This window comes from Chrysochloris asiatica, unplaced genomic scaffold (assembly GCF_000296735.1).
Source record: "Chrysochloris asiatica unplaced genomic scaffold, ChrAsi1.0 scaffold00190, whole genome shotgun sequence".
In the NCBI taxonomy this organism is placed as follows: Eukaryota; Metazoa; Chordata; class Mammalia; order Afrosoricida; family Chrysochloridae; genus Chrysochloris; species Chrysochloris asiatica.
This window is the reverse complement of record NW_006408708.1, coordinates 3241352-3257318: the sequence shown is the minus strand read 5'-3', so window position 1 is coordinate 3257318 and position 15967 is coordinate 3241352.

Sequence of the window (15967 nt, the reverse complement as noted above, 5' to 3'; positions counted from 1 at the left end):
GTAGGACTTTGCAAATGTGATTACAATTAAGGACTTTAACATAAAGAGATTTCCTGGATTATCATGAGAAGTCCAATTTTAAAGCAGTGAACTTTCTTCTGTTGGAGCCAGAAAGATGCAGCAGCAGAAGTCAAAGAGGCTCCGATTGTGAGAAGGGTTGATACATTGCTGCTGATGCTGAGATACAGGGGACCATGTGCAGGGATTAGAGAAAGGTTTCTAGAGATTTATGGATGGTTTCTGCTAACAGCCAACAACGAAATGGAGACCTCAGTTCTACAACTGCAAGGAACTGACTTCTGCCAACTATCAAATTGAGTTTAAAGGCAAATCATTTCCCTGAGATTCTCAGTCCTACCTTGCGACTTTGGCCTTGTGAAACTCTAGGCAGAGGACCCCTTTGGACCACACTGGACTTAGATTTCAGACCTCCAGAATTATGAAATATAGTTGTTTTGTTTGAAGCTACTAACTTTGTAGCTGCTAAATTGTCAGAGCAGCAGCAATGCGCTCAGGCATAACAATGATTGGGGGGTTGGTTCAGATGGGGCAGTGTTTTGTTCTGTTATGCATAGGGTCACTATGAGTCAGTACCAACAGGATGGAACCTAGCAACAATAAATTTGTAGTAATTTGCTGCAGCAACAGAAAATGAGTCAGACACAAATGACTACATTCAGAATAATTCTAATAACATGAAATTCTAGAAAAGACAAAAAACATGGTGATAGAAAAGCAAATCAGTAGATGTCAGGTGGTAGGAGTTCTGGGTATGGAATTTGTTGATGGCAAAGGGATACAAAGTAGTCTTTTGTGGTGATGGAAATATTGTATCATGATTGCTATGCTGGTTATATGACTACTACTTTACATTTGCAAAGAATCATCATTCTGTGCACTTTAAACAATGACATTTTATTGTAATTTATTGTCATTTTATTGTATGTCAATAAAACACATAGTATTGTTCCTATTTGCCTGTTTTGACTTACCACAGCGATTTTGAGAAAAAATCTTGATACTCAAAGCAAGTATTAGCACAACTATTACAAGTCATTTGACTCCTGGTATGGTGCTGTAGGATCAGCACTGACTATAAACCACAAGGTCGGCAGTTCAAACCCACCAGATGCTCCTAGGAAACCCTATGCAGGGTTGCTATGCGTCAGAATTTACTCGATGGCACTTAACAACAACATGACAAATCATACATCCAACAATGATTTCTAATCTAAACACATTGTTGTTGTTGTTGTTATGTTCCGTGGAGTCGGTTTCGACTCATAGTGGCCCTGTACAGGGTTTCCAAGGCTGTAAATCTTTTTGGGAACAGAAAGCCTCATCTTTCTCCCGCGGAGCAGCTGGTGGTTTCGAACTGCTGACCTTGTGGTTTGCAGCCCGATTCGTAACCACTACACTATAATCATCTTAAAGATACTAATAATAATTATACAGATAGATCTTGGGTAACAATTCACTGATACTAACACTGTAATCAATTGGCATATGCACACATACATGATGAAATCTACATATTGTCTGGTTGATCCTAACTCACAGAGACTCTATAAGATCAAGTAGAACTGTTTCATAGGGCCTTTTAGGTTGCAATTTCTATGGGACCAAACCACCAGGTCTTTGCTCTGAAGAGTGGCTGTTGGGTTCAAATCACCAACTTTTTGGTCAGCAATGGAGTGTTTAACCATTAAGCTGCCATCACCCTTTGACATAGACATATGCACAGTCATATGACATAGAACTACAGAGACTTAGAGACTTTTTTCTTCATTATTTTTAAGTTGCTTGCTATTGCTAATAACAAGATTATATAGGCACATTGATTTGTTCTTTTGGGACAAGGACGATACTCTAAATGCTGATCAACCTGGTAACAATGATGGAGCAGCAGCAGTAGCAGCACAATTATAATGTATGCCTTATTATTAAAAATATGTTATGAAACACTAAAGAAATTTTAAAAGAATGCTTCAAAATAGCATAAAATAGTCTTACTTGATTTAATTGGTAGTTTAGGCTACTATTGTTGTTGCTGTTGTTATGTGCGTTGAGTCGGTTCCGACCCATAGTGACCCTGTACAGGGTTTCCGAGGCTGTAAATCTTTACGCGAACAGAAAGCCTCATCTTTCTCCCGCGGAGCAACTGGTAGTTTCAAACTGCTGACCTTGCGGTTCACAGCCTGAGTCTATTAGATTAGGCCAATTCTTTAGACAATGAGTAATATGATTGAGTTCTCGAAGGCTAAGGCTAGTCAATTTGGCACTACTGAGCATTGTTTCAGGAATGTCTCCTTTTGACCCTCTCCTGGTATTAGGTGGCCCTGGCAATCTGCACACTGTATCTACATAAAGAAACAGAAGACTCCATTTCAAATGTCTTTCCAAAACAGGCAGATGACCCACAAGTTAAAGAATGTGTCACATTGTTACAAGGTTGATTTGCTGTTCTGGAAGGATCAAATGGGTGAAGGATCATCATGAAAACTTCCTGGAATTTTGGCAATAGATGATGTGAGAGATCCTTTATGAAAGAACCAAAATGTTTAAAGCTATATAAAAGCTATATGCAGAAGACAGTCAAGGTTAATTACCCAGGGAGGCAATCAGGAATTCATGTTGAAGTCACCACTACATTTTTTTGATATTTTACTTTAATATGATGACATGTAAAGCCAAAGTATACGGTATTAAGTGTCATGCCTGTAGAGATGTGAAAAGCTCAATTAAAGGTACTTATCACATCTCTACAGACGTGACACTTAATACTGTATATTTTGGTTTTGCATGTTTTCATATTAGCATAAAAGATCAAGGAAAAATAGTGGTGACTTCCAAATGCATTTTTGATTGCCTCCCTGGCTTACGTTCAACTCTTAGAGAAACACTGCTCTTGAACTTGTAAACAGAGAGAGAATTAAAATGCCCCACCTAAAAATGACCTTCTCATTAAGAACACCATTCCTAATTTCTCAGCAGAAACCAAGCAGCAAGAAGCTAATGGGATGACATATACAAGACTATGAAACAAAAAAACTGCTAACCAAGAATCATACCTAGCAAAGCTGTCCCTCAGATATGATGGCAAAATTAGGACATTTCCTGATAAACAGAAATTAAAGGAATTTGTAATGACCAGACCAACTTTACAATAAAATGCTAAAGGGTGTGTGAAAACCAACAATAGCAGACAACAAGCTGAGATTACCATACATGACAACATCACTCAGAACTCAATCTAGATGTAGGAGTTAGGTTGGCCCAGGATCGGACAGTGTTTCGTTCTGCTTTGCATAAGATCGCTATGGGTCGGTACCAACTTGATGGCACCTAACAACAACAAAGTAAAACAAACCTACAAGATTGAAAACAGGGAGCCAGAGATATAAATACATAATGAAGTCAACTATAAAGCATAAAAAGGGAAGAATGTGGGTCAGGGGTGAGGAACATCCAGCTCATGGGTTGTATAAGACCTGAAAAATCATTTGATCTGGCCCTGCCAAGGCAACTGCAGTTCCAGCCATCACACTGTTGTTGTGAAGTGCCATCAAGTCAGTTCCAACTCATAATGACCCCATATAGGGTTTCCAAGGAGCAGCTGGTGGGTTTGAACTGAAAACCTTGTGGTTCATAGTCCAGTGCTGATTCACAATGCCATACCAGAAGTCCAGCCATCACATTGTTGTTGTTGTTGTTGTTGTTAACTACCATGATGTCAGTTCTGACTCATAGTGACCCTGCACAGGGTTTCTGAAGCTGTAAATCTTTATGGGAGCAGGAAGCCTCGTCTTTCTCCCGTGGGATGGCTGGTAGTTTCAAAATGCCAACCTTGAGGTTAGCAGCCCGATTCATAACCACTACACTATGAGAGCTCCTTAGCCATAACATTAGGGGTGAATTAATTAAATGACCAAATAAAACAGGCTAATTTCTAAGCTGATAATTTTGTATGGCCCGTGAATGACGTTATAAATTTTGGCAAACATAGTTCTCCACCCCTGGTATAGATACAGAACTTTCAAATGGCAAGGAAGTCAAGTAGATTTTAAGATAAAATACACTATTTTAAGCAGAGAAAAATCAACGCATTACAGGATAACCTCAAAGAAAAATAATACACCTGTACATCAAAATAAAATGAAAAGAAGATCAGAAAGATTTAATAAACATTAACACAACAGAAATGAAAACAAAAAGATAAACCCACACAAAAAAAGGACTGCAGCATAGAAAATTATGTGGAACAAAGAATCTGACAGTAACACAAAAAGCACACCCAGAAAAATGACAGCAATCAATTCATACCTATTGATAATTACACTAGATGTAAGTGGATTCAGTGAACTAATTAAGTGACGTGGAGAGAAGAATGGATGAGAAAACAGGATCCTTCAGTGTGCTGTCTACAAGAGACACAGTAAAAGGATAGGGACAGAATGGTTGAATAAACTTTGGTGCATACACACATGGAATACTACAAAGCATTGAAGAATACTGGTGTTTCTGTGAGGTACTTTTTTGGCATGGTTGGATCTGGAGGACACTGTGCTGTCTGGGACTGGTAAATCACAAAAGGGTAAGTGTTTTATGAGACCAATGTTGTAAAAAGTTTAAAAAGGGATTTCTTGATAAAGGAAAAAATCTATGATGTTTTGGGGAGGTGGGAAGAGGAGGGAAAATTATTCACGGGCATGGGTGATAGGGCAGGCAATGTTGACAGAGGAGGGATGGGATGCAGGGAGACACCGGGAGGAATGCAATGGTTGGAGTGAATGGAGGTGAATGCTGTTGATTGCAACCATGAAGTGAAGCAGAATATATGATTTATTGAATGTAGGATTGCTGTCTGCTCTGTAGATCTTCACTCAATTCACAATAAAAAGTTACGAGAAAAAACCCCACACTATACCTGCTCCCTAAAATGGATTTTTCTTTAAGCCTCAACCAATCAAATTGTGAGCCATTTTCCCAGATTCCAAAATCTAAAATCATCCAACTTCATTCTGTAAAATTTACCATTAAATGAGTATCATCCAAAGACTGTCCTTTTCCTTCTCTAACTTCTACCCACACTAGTTCAGAAATGGAAGTCATTTGTGAAGTCCCATTTCTCAAGCAAGGTATTTCTCCAGATTCCAGTATGATTTGCGTATCTTGTTTTTGCTGTCTTAGTTATCCAGTGCTGCTGTAACAAACATTAACATAAGTGGAGACTTTAGCGAACAGAAATTTATTTACTCACAGTTCTGGAGACTGAAAGTCCAAATCAGGGTCCCAGCCATATTGATTCCTTCTTCTACTCTCTAGTGTCTGCTGGCCATCCCTCTAGTTCTTTTGCTTGTAGGTGGGTTCTCATGTGGTGTTTGTCTTCACCCCTGTCTGTGTGTGTCTCTGTGTCTATTCTGCTAGATTTGGAACCAATTATATTTTGGTGTGTTCTCACTAACACCGAAAGAACAAAACAAAACAAAATCTCTATTTCCAAACAGGGTCATGTTCATAGGTACAGGGGCCAGGACTTCAATAGATATTGTTAGGGGAGACAATTCAATCCACAACACATGCCAAGTGTGGAATTAATGTATCAATGCAACACTTCTTCCAGATAAAATACTTGTAAATTAATATGGCTTTTCTGGAGGTCATCGCATGGTTTTGAAGGTGAAATGCCAGCTTGTGATGATAGTCCTTGAGTATCCCTCAGTCCATCAGGTCAGATCCTATTGCCTTCAGGTATCTTGAAGCCGTGGGTTAACATTGCATATTGTCGCCATTGTTAGGTGCTGACAAGTCAGTTCAGATTCATAGTGATCCTATGCACAGCAGAATGAAATATTGCTCAGTCCTGTGTCATCCTCACAATTGCTGCACTTGTGTTCATTGCTGCTGCCACTGTGTCAATTCATCTTGTTGGGGGTCTTCTTCTTTTTCATTGACCCTCCACTTTACCTAGCATGATGCCCTTCTCCAGGGACTGATCCCCCCCCTAACAACATGCTCAAAATATGACAGATGAAATCTCACCATCCTCAATTCTAAGGAGCATTCTAGCTGTACTTCCTCCAAGACAGATTTGTTTGTTTTTCTGGCAGTCTATGGTACTTTCAGTATTATTTGCCAACCCTGTAATTCAAATGCATTGATTCTTCTAAGGTCTTGCTTATTCATTGTTCAACTTTCATGTGTACATGAGGCAATTGAAAGTACCATAGCTTGGGTCAGGTGCACTTTAGTCCTCAAAGTGACATCTTTGCACTTGAGCTCTTTGTTGTTGTTATTTCATGCCATCAAGTTGATTCTAACTCATAGTGACCCAGTATAGGATTTCTGAGGAGAGGCTTGTGGTTCAAGCCAACCTTGTGGTCCAGTGCTTATCCTACAGTGCCACAACAGGAATCCCCTTGAACACTTAAAAGAGATCTTTTGCAGCAGATTTGCCTAATGAAATACGTTGTTTGATTTCTTGACTCCTGCTTCCATGAGTGTTGATTGTGGATCCAAGCAAAACAAAGTCTTTGAAACTTCAATCTTTTCTCCATTGATGATGATGTTATTTATTGGTCCAATTTTGAGGAGTTTTATTTACATTTAGGTGTGATCCATACTGAAAGCTATAGTCTTTGATCTTCACATCGTTTTCACTTCCAACAAAAAAGGTTGTATCAATGAGATTTCTTAATTTTCAAAGACAAAAAAAAAAAAGGAAAGATTTGAATTGCTGGATGAAAGTATCAAGTTTTATGGGAAAGATGAAATGTAACAAGCCAGAAAGGGATATGCTAGACATACAATTCCATGTTTTGTTTAAAATGAAAACATATTAAATAAAACTAGGTATATTCATATTTTGAGTTTTTGTACCTCTAGTGCTACGAATCGGGCTGTGAACCGCAAGGTCAGCAGTTCGAAACTACCAGCTGTTCCACGGGAGAAAGATGAGGCATTCTGCTCCTGTAAAGATTTACAGCCTTGGAAAACCTGTACAGGGTCGCTATGAGTCGGAACCGACTCCACGGCACATAACAACAATAACAGTGCTACATTAGTTTGGTGATGTAGTCCATTTAATTTTTAATGACTTCCAATTTTCCTTGATTCATACTTAATACATTCCGTATTCTGATTACTAATGGATGTTTGCAGTTATTTCTTCCCATTTTGAGTTGTGCCACATCAGCAAATGAATATCCCAAAAGTTTTGCTCCATTCATTACACTAAATTCAACTCTGCTTTGAAGAGGCATTTTTTCTCCAGTCGCATTTTCAGTGCCTTCCAACCTGAAGGCCTTATCTTACTACATTATGTCTGAAAGTATTCAACTGCTATTTATGATTTTCATTGGCTACCCATTGATCAGATGTGATCCATCCCTTCTTCTTCCTAGTCTGTCTTAGTCGTGAAGCTCCACTGAAATCTGTCCACCATGGGTGACCCTACTGGTGTTTAAAACACCCGTGGCATAGCTTACAGCATCACAGTAACTCACAAGCCACCACAGTACGACAAACTGACAGACGAGGAGTGGTGGATAACAATGCTAAGCATGGAATTTCACCCTTCTGATGTCTCTTCAGGACAGAATCTCACTCTCTAATACAAAAATTTCTATTTCTACCCAGATTCTCTTCTATCAACATATCAGAATAATTTGCATGATTTGTGAGATTTCCTCATTTTGCCCATGATTTTCAAATATTCTTTATTTTAACTGGGAGTTTATTAAGAGATGTTTTCAGCATTGCAACACTGTTAATACACAAAAATATACATGTATGTAATAATTATATACTGGTTAATAAAATACATTTTACCTAACTGTGTTTGGGTGAACGAAGCTCAAAACTCTCAAAGTTGGGGATCTTGTAGAACCAGGTTTTATGCTTGAAGAATGGAAGAAGAAGAAAATTATTTCCTTCATTAATGTGACTGATGAAAACTGGAACTGGCTCTAGAATATTCATCTTGAATAGTCTATTCATGAAGATCATGACAATTTTATATTTATTCTAAGAAACAACAAATGAAATCACATATGCAACTGGGATAAATGAGATACAGTACTCTCTCTGTTCTTAATCTTTAAATTTGCTTTATTTATGTATTTGAGGCTCAATTCAGAAGCCTTAGCTGCTTCCACACCTTACTGAGGAACTTTGGTATGCTCACTCCCTCTTCTTGGAGGGCTCATCTTCTATCCCACATGTTTTTGTTTTGTTTTGCTTCTTACTGCTAAAAGAACATTCACAAAGGACCAGAGAGGGTTGATCAAAAGGTGTTGGAATTGGCCCAAAACATTTGACTATTTCTTGGCATTGAGAAAGGATGAACCTTTTTATTATTAAGAAAAATTGTGTTCTCACTGTTGGCTTAGCATCTGCTATGTTGAGCAGCTGTGTTTCCCGGGAGCCCTTTTGTTACCTAGGAAACACTCTAACCCTGTTCAATCATCTTTTCATCAAGGAACCTGCATCCTATAGGTTTCCCCCACAATTTGACAGTAGAGATTCCTATGAAACCTTTATGAGCTGAAGTGATATAAATCAAAGAAACTATTATCATTAATACCTATGAGAAAAAAGTTTTTGAGCAGTCTCAGACTTAAAAAAAATAACCTATCACATTATACCAAATAACACACAAAGCCTACCATTTTAACACTAACCTACAATGTTCACAGACACAGTTCACAGCCATGGTAGCTTTATAAGACACTGTGTGTATTTACATGGGAGGGAGCTTGACAATACTACTCTCTATGCTTAGGATGCATGCTAACGTTGAAGGTTAGTTTCATTTTTTGACTGTTTGAGTAAAAGTGAAAATCCTCCTTGGATTTGTTTTGATTTGTGAAAACAGATAGTAATGTAGGTCTTTTATTAAAGTACAGTGACACAAAGCAAAGTCTTGAAAGGCAGAGGATACCTGTATTTCACCAGCTTTCCCTTCCTCACTAAAACTGAATTGTATAAATTTTCTCAGGCACTTCTTTTACTAAATATAAAAACATTCCATCCCACTTCTGAAATGTACCGTCAATTTTCTTCTGTCAAATACAAAATTAGGGCAAATGTTGGAAACATATATGTTTTTATTCCTTGAGTCTTGTGTCTCACAAGTCCACATTTGTGACTTTAGTAGGAAGCATTGGTGTTTAAACTAAATGGGAATTTACAGCTCTGTCTCCACATTCTTCACGAATATATTTGAAAAGCCTGCCTTTTATATTTTGCCTACATTATGTCCATCACACTTGAAAGTTTGAGTTTAGCTTTAAGAGATTTTCTAAATTTCATTATCTTCCTCATCAAATGATGAAGATATTGGTATTTTTTATCATATGTTTTATGCCTGGCATTGTGTCAGGCACTGGAGATAGAAGGGTAAATGATTAAACCCAAATTCTGTAATTCTAGAAGGAGCAAAGAGAAGGCCAATTTCTTCCTACTAATTTGTAGCATAAGATGTAATGTAGTGACAGCTTCCCCCCTGACAGGTGCTGTTACATCAGAAGCCTTCCCAGATGCTACGCTGGCAGAAAGTAAAGACTCCCTCATCGTCTTCCTCATCAAATCATGACTATATTGCTATTTGGGTCATATATTTTATGCTTGGCATTGTGTCAGATGCTGGAGATAGATATGTAAATAACTCATAGTCCAAGCCCTCAGAATGTCTGTCTGCCCCTCAGATATAGAGGTCAACGGTCTATGAAGTCAGATATTTGTTTAATCAAGTGCTTTAATGCAACTTGCAGGGATGGAGGGGATGGAGGTTTGTGCAGGGACAAGACGTGGAAATGAGATTTAGGCAGCAAACACTGCATCTAAGTCATAATCCTTGCTTTTGCCACAAGTATCACCTAAAAGTAAAAGAAGCAAGCATCATCTATTGTTTAGACTACCAACTCTACCTAATCGAGGTATACCACTGCTGTTTGAAGAAATATTAGAATAACATTGTGATAGTCACCCGTTGTCTTTCAACTTTGAGCCTACCCTTCATACATTTTCCAGACTTCCTGGCATATCTGGAGGAAGGAGTAACTGACAGCTGTTTCTTTGATCCCACTTCAGTTCCTAGGGAAGTTCTCAGTAGAGCTGGGACTAGAGATAGTGTTCCTTTGGTTAGGTCTCAAGGGGGCATCTGTATCTTGCCCTAAAACAGTGTTTCATAAAGACTGAGTCAAGTAGGGTAGATGTTTGTAAAAAATGTTGATTCCTAGCCACACCCAGATTTACTGATTCAACATCACTAGGAAATGGAGGCAGTGTAAGGTTGAAATCTGCAATTTTAACAGCCTCCAGGATCGTTCTTTTGAATTATGAAATCTGGGAATTACTCCACTAAAGAGTAGCCTGAAGAAACTGAATTGGATCCAAGGAAATCAGTGAATGTATTCAATGTAGGGACTTCTTCTACTAAATGGGACCGGTAATAGGATTTATCTCAAAGGGATTTTACAACGATTAAGTTGATAGATGTAAAGTGCTTAAGATAGTACCTGGCATTTTGTACACATCAATAAAATACCATATGTTATTATCTATTATTAAGGAGTCCTGGTGGTGCAATGGTTAAAGCACATGGCTGCTAACTAAAAGATCATCCGTTTGAACCTACCAGCTTCTCCAAGAGTATCTAGCCTGCTGGCCTGCTCTACAAATTTTGGGCTTGCTAGTCTCCATAACCACTTAAGCTAATTTCCTGAAATAAATCTGTATGCGTGTACACAAGCATATAATCGTATATACTGGTTCTTTTTCTCTTAATAATTGTAATTGATACAACATCCTACAAACTTTTTTCCTTATATACGATCAGAAGGGAGATAGAAGAAGTGGAGGTTGGGGAATGACTCTCCTAAAGAAGAAAGACTGCCCTATCCCACTGCCATGTCTTAGAGGAAGATGGCAGGGATGCAAAATTAAGAGAGCTATTGTTCTAGTACAACACCAAGGATTTTTAGATTGAAGGGCAAGTCCACCCCTTTTATCTCCAATATAGATGGCATCTGATGGTACTATAAGTACCATTCTCATGCTCCACCCAACTTTCTAAACCCACCTTCATCTCTGAAGGACAATTGGGTAAGCTGCTTACCAAGTATTCAGCAGGTTGGAACTTAAATGCCTAGAACTCCTGATGTATAAAACTCTTTCTGCTTTATACCCACCCAGACTCTACTCCTCTCTATTGTTGTTATTGCTAGTTGGCACTGAGTCAACTCCTAATAATTATGACTTTATATATAACAGAAGGCAATGTTGCCCCGTCTTCTGTCCTCCTCAGGCTGGGTGGTATGTTTGAGTTGACTGGTGTGATTATTGCGCCGATTCCTCTAACTGAGGATTTCCCTCGTTTTCACTGACCCTGTACTTTAGCAAACATGATGTCCTTTTCTATTGATTGAAAACTTTATGGAAAACTACCCCCCTATTGATGTTGTTGTTACGTGCCATCAAGTCAGTTCCAATTCATAGCAACCCTATATAGGGTTTCTGAGTAGCAGCTGGTGTGTTGGGACTGCCACCCTAGTGCTTTGAAGTCCTGTGCTGATCCCACAGTGCCACACCAGGAGTCATAAATGTTACTAAAATGATTTTTTTTCTCACAAAATGAGTTTTCCTGGTTGAAAGGGGGAAAAATGTCTATAATATTCCTTCCTTTTGAAGTTCTTCCTCTCAGCAGGTGAGCTTCAAGAGTTTTAGTTCACTGACCCATTAATAGTAACCTTGGAATCCAAAAAATAGCTTGTCATTTGTGGTTTCTTTTGCCTGTTCCCTATAACACACCATTAAAAAAAAAAAGAAAGAAAGAAAGAAAGAAAGAAAGAAAGAAAGAAAGAAAGAAAGAAAGAAAGAAAGAAAGAAAGAAAAAAACCCTCACCTTATGAAAATGCAGTTGGAGCTAAGACGTTGCCTATTTGCTATTCCTGTTAGGTGCCTGAAAATGCTGACACTATAGAAATATTAGAAAGAAAGAAGTGCCACTGGTCAGCAGTTATTTGTCCAGTCTAGGTAATTCATCTTATCAAAAACCAAGTATGGTATCCATTCCACAATTCCTATTGCTTGCCTCAGGAGATGAGGTCATATAGCGAGTTGGCATTTAAGGGTTCAGCAATTGCAAGAATTGTTAACAACACACCAAAATAAAAGCTGATTTTAAAAAATCATCGTGGACAAGCAGTGGTTTCCTACCTTAAGGAATCTGAGTATGTCACACCATAGCCTTCAGATTTCATGTTGAGATATGTTTTGGGCATTATTATTTCTACTTAAGAATTTAATATAAGGTTTCACATAAGAAAACTACAAAAGAGCTTGGCACTGACTTCTGGAATTTATCCAGAACATACAATAAAAGTTGTTTAACAAGTCCCACAGCTAATAAGTGGCAGAAACAGAATTTGAACCCCCTTCTGATTAAGTTCAAAGCCCACATACGCTGTTTTATTCACCCATTTAACAGAGTCTTATTAATCACCCACCAAGTACCTGGCATAGTGTTATTCATGTCACATAATGTGAAAAAACACACAAAAAACAAAGAAGGAATAGTGAGACTATCAGCCCAAATCTACCTCATGCAAACTAGAAGTGCTAGAAAGGTCCTGAGGAAAAACCTACACCATTTTTTTTTTTTTTTCCTAATCTATAGCTAGATCTATTTACAAATATAAAAAAAAAAATCACTCAGAAAATGGATCTATTTTTATAAAATTTCAGCCCTAATCCACTCTGGGAGCATGGTGGTTCTGTAGGAAAAATGCTGAACTGCGAACCACAAGTTCAGCTGCTCAAGCCTGCCAGTTGATCCTATGCAGAAAGATGAGGCCTTCTACTCCTGCAAAGACTTACAGCCTCAGAAATCCTATACAGAATTGCTGTGAGTTGGAACCAACAGCACTTAACAACAACAATCCCCTTTTACCTCTTGTCCTAAAATGAATTCATTTGGGAAAATCCTTATTTGAAACTGATTGTATGAGGGTACCTCAAAAAGTTCATGGAAAATGGAATTTTCCCACAAACTTTTCAAAGCCCTTTACATATGATTAAACTGTTCATATACACTAAATGAAGATGGGGTGGTTCCTTCCACACAGGAGAACAGGGTTCAATTTGCTACAAAGACAATTCAAGTACAGTGAAGGTTTGCATGTTTCTGTGATTCTCACCTCATTTCAGCAATGCTTCTTTACTAAGATAGAGTAAGAAAGGCCTGGTGATCTGCTTCCAAAAAGTAGCCAATGAAAGCCTATAGAAATTCTATTCTACATGTTCTCCCTTTTGACCAGGATTCTTCTGTTGAATCACTGATCAAACTGCTTCTTAGTGGTAGCCAGGTACCATTCAGTATATCCAGAACAGACTTTCAAATTCTTATGAAATCAAATCTTTCTGGAGTCTTGGAGGCTGAATGAACTCCTGAAATGATTACTCTGAATAATCTTTAAAATTTAAACAAAAAATATCCCCTGAAGTCTTCTTAAAATCAAGCACCAGATAAAATGCCTGCCTTGATCATTGTGCTCTTTTAAGACCTATCTATGTGGGGTCAAATTGACAGCAGCAACTTGAAAGATTGAAAAAGGAAACTTAGGGGGACGTGAGTTTGTGTTAATGGTGGAGAAATAACTCAGAAAAGGTGAAAATGGTTGCATAATTAAAATAATCTAATCAATATCATGAATTGTATATGTAGATATTGTTGAACTAGTGTCCATTCTGCTAACTTCAAGGTCAGGTTGCTAACCTCAAGGTCAACAGTTCAAAACTACTTTCTCCTGTGGGAGAAAGATGAGGTTTTCTGCTCCCATAAAAATGCACAGCCTCGGAAACCCTATGCAGGGTCACTATGAGTCGGAACCAACTCCACAGTATACAACCACCACTATATATTATATATGTTGTTGTTGTTATGTGCCATGGAGTTGGTTCCAACTCATAGCGAGGCTATAAATCTTTACAGGAGCAGAAAACCTCATCCTTCTCCAGCGGAACCGCTGGTAGTTTTGAACTGCTGACCCTGAGATTCGCAGCCAGATTCGTGATTCGCAGCCCGATTCGTAACCATTACGCTACCACATCTCCATATGTATATATATATATATATACACATTCCCCATAGAGTACTCGTGTGGAGCTCCAGGCTAATGCGCTAGACTGTAAGGTCAGTTTAAACTGCAAGGTCAGTGACTCAAGCTCATTGGCATCTCCTTGGAAAGCCTATACGGTGTCACTATTGGTCAGAACTGACTGGATGGCACTTAACAACAATACTCTCCATATACATCACAATGCCCAGTCCTGCTGTGTGTAGGGTCACCATGAGTTGGGGATCCACTTTACTCTAGTAACAACAATAATGTACTGAACAAGACATTTAATTTCTAGGACTGCATTTTACTAAAGCAATCCAAAACATGAAAGTTTTTCCATGCACAAAAATATTCACCTTGATGTTATTTATATAATAATTAGAAAGGGAAAGCTTAGGTAAATTATAGTATGGTCACAGAATGGAGTATTATTCTGCAGTCATTAAAAATATATATAAAAGGTATAACCATATAATCATATAATCGCATAACAATTGTTATGAAGCAATATTAAATGGAATAAGCGACGTAAAATATTGTGTAGGTACACTATAATTGAAACTATTTTTTGGAATGCAGGTAAAAGACTAAAATGTACTAAAATGCTTAGAGTGATTGTTTTAAGACAGTGGGATATGTGTTAAGATGATGGCTTTTCCTTGTTTATCTTTTAGACATTTCTTTTGTAGTGGAAATATAATTATTTAAAAATTTAAATATGAAAAACAAATAATTTTTTTATACCTTGGTAATAGTCAGGTACACCTTATGTTAAGTGAAGATATCCCAGTTTCTGGGGGAAAGATATAGAACTGGAGAAAAATATTAATAAAAAAGTTAATGAACAGGAAGAAGTTTTGTACAGATGAGGTTGCTGCTTGCAGGGCAGTCCATCACAGAGAGAACACTTTAATTTTTGTTGGAATTTGTTTACCTTGTATAGTGTTTTCTATTTTATTTTAACACACTTGAATAGAGAGATGCCATTCCTTGCCAAAAGTGATCTATATCTTCTAAAATTCCTCTGCTAAATTGAATATCTTATCTGCCAGAAGTTTATTGAATTCTCTTCCAATTCTAAGGTCTAAGCTTCATTGATTTCACTTCTCTTCGTGTCAGTGTGCTGGTAGCCCTGTTTTGACTTCATACCATTTCAAGGAAATGGCTGACTACTCAAAAAAAAAAAAAAACAGCTGGAGATTTTCAAGAGCCCTAGACTAGAGAGATGAATGAAAAATTGGGCACTATTTAAGTAGAAGATGCACCCTGACCAGTAAACTGAAAGAAAGATTGAAACAGTAATTTTTTCCTCATGAATTTCTAATAAGCATTGGACTTTGAACCAAAAGGTTGGCAGTTCAAACATACCAGTTGCTCCTCAGAAACCCTACACAAGGTCGGTATGAGTAAGAACTGACTTGATGGCACTTAATAATAATAACATCAAGCAGTATATCAAACCTAAGAAATCACAATTTGGAGAAAACTAAACAGTTGGTAGGTATAAAAGACTTAGATTGAGACACAATGACCAGGAATTTGGATGTCACTGTTACATAACTTTACTATGAGTTGCTTCATTTTATACAAATGTTTTGAAGTTTGACTTGGCAATATATACATAGTAAAGTTCTAGAAGGAGTCCTGGTGTGGTGGTGTGGTCTAATGTGTCAGACTGCAAAGTCATTTGAACTGCAAAGGTCGATGATTCAAGCTCACCAGCTGCTCCTTGAAAACCCTATACAGGGTCGATATGGGTCAGAATCGACTTGACGGCACTTAACAACAACAACAACAAAGTTCTAGAAACATGTGTACCTTTTATCTTAGGCTGGGTTCTCTAG